The following is a 1163-nucleotide window of genomic DNA, read 5'->3' on the forward strand; positions in this document are numbered from 1 at the left end:
CTCCTATGATTATCTGCCTATCCATCTATCCACCCATCCAGGGAGGGCTGTAGTAAGCAAAATTTGGGGAAGAACCAAAGTCTGCTTTTTGGGGCTCATTGATAGCTCTTTTGAAATGATGAAACAATTTAAGCATCATTCACTGACAGAAAAAATGAGTGATAATAAATAAGAATTCCTCCTTGTCCTCAAAGAAACGCCCCCCCCCCCCCAAACAGATCTGGGGCATAACAAAGACCCCTATAATCTTTAGTAACCTTTTACGCCCTTCAGATGCCAACAATGTTCATACTGAGAGGTTAAAAGCTGCAGACTTGACTTTAGTGTTAAGTGGAGGACATGGTGGAGAAATGGACACATTGCTGCCACCCAGCCTATGAGCAGGGCTGATAGGTGGGCGAGTGGCCACGTTACAGAGGCCCAAGGCCCAAAGGAGATTTCAGGCAAATCTTATGTAACGATTTGCTGACTGGCTGGAAACAAATTTCACCAAGGCCCCTCTCTAGGAATGTGCAACATGAGCACATAGCTCACGGGTACCTAGCCCGGGCCCTCTCAGTGCTCACTCCTGTTTCCAAGCCACTAAACCATGAAATGATCTCTGGAAACACTAAATAATATTAGGTAGCACTCTCTGCCTCCCTAAGAGTATTCCTTTTATGGTTATAAACTACCCAGAGAGAAAAAAGTAAATGATATCCTTATGTGGGATGGCACTGAATAATCCTAAGTCTTTAGTTAAACATGCACATAATTAGGAAAGTCTACCAACTGGTTGATTTTAAAATTCTCATAATTACCAACAGATTCCAAAGTCAGACATACATTTGAAAAGAACCTATAGATTTTCTAGTTTCTTTTTTGTTTTTTTTTTCCTGCAAAGCAACCATATGGGATCAAGAAGAAATAAGCCCATGTATTTCAAGGGGAAAGTTAAAAAAAATTAAATAAAAAAACGAAGCATATTCTAGGCAAAAGTAATTGGTAATTTTTGTGTTCCTCTAAGACAGTGATGGCGAACCTTTTGAGCTCGGCGTGTCAGCATTTTGAAAAACCCTAACTTAACTCTGGTTCCCTCGTCACATATAGAAATTTTTTGATATTTGCAACCATAGTAAAACAAAGATTTATATTTTTGATATTTATTTTATATATTTAAATGC

At 39.0% G+C, this 1163-nt stretch overlaps 1 protein-coding gene across 2 annotated transcripts in view; it reads right to left on the reverse strand.

The window, feature by feature from the left end:
- SLC24A3 (solute carrier family 24 (sodium/potassium/calcium exchanger), member 3) overlaps nt 1-1163 on the reverse strand; it is a 484048-nt gene that overhangs the window by 36945 nt on the left and 445940 nt on the right. The window lies entirely within an intron of this gene.

The sequence above is a fragment of the Myotis brandtii genome, unplaced genomic scaffold, assembly GCF_000412655.1.
Source record: "Myotis brandtii unplaced genomic scaffold, ASM41265v1 scaffold72, whole genome shotgun sequence".
Classification (NCBI taxonomy): domain Eukaryota; kingdom Metazoa; phylum Chordata; class Mammalia; order Chiroptera; family Vespertilionidae; genus Myotis; species Myotis brandtii.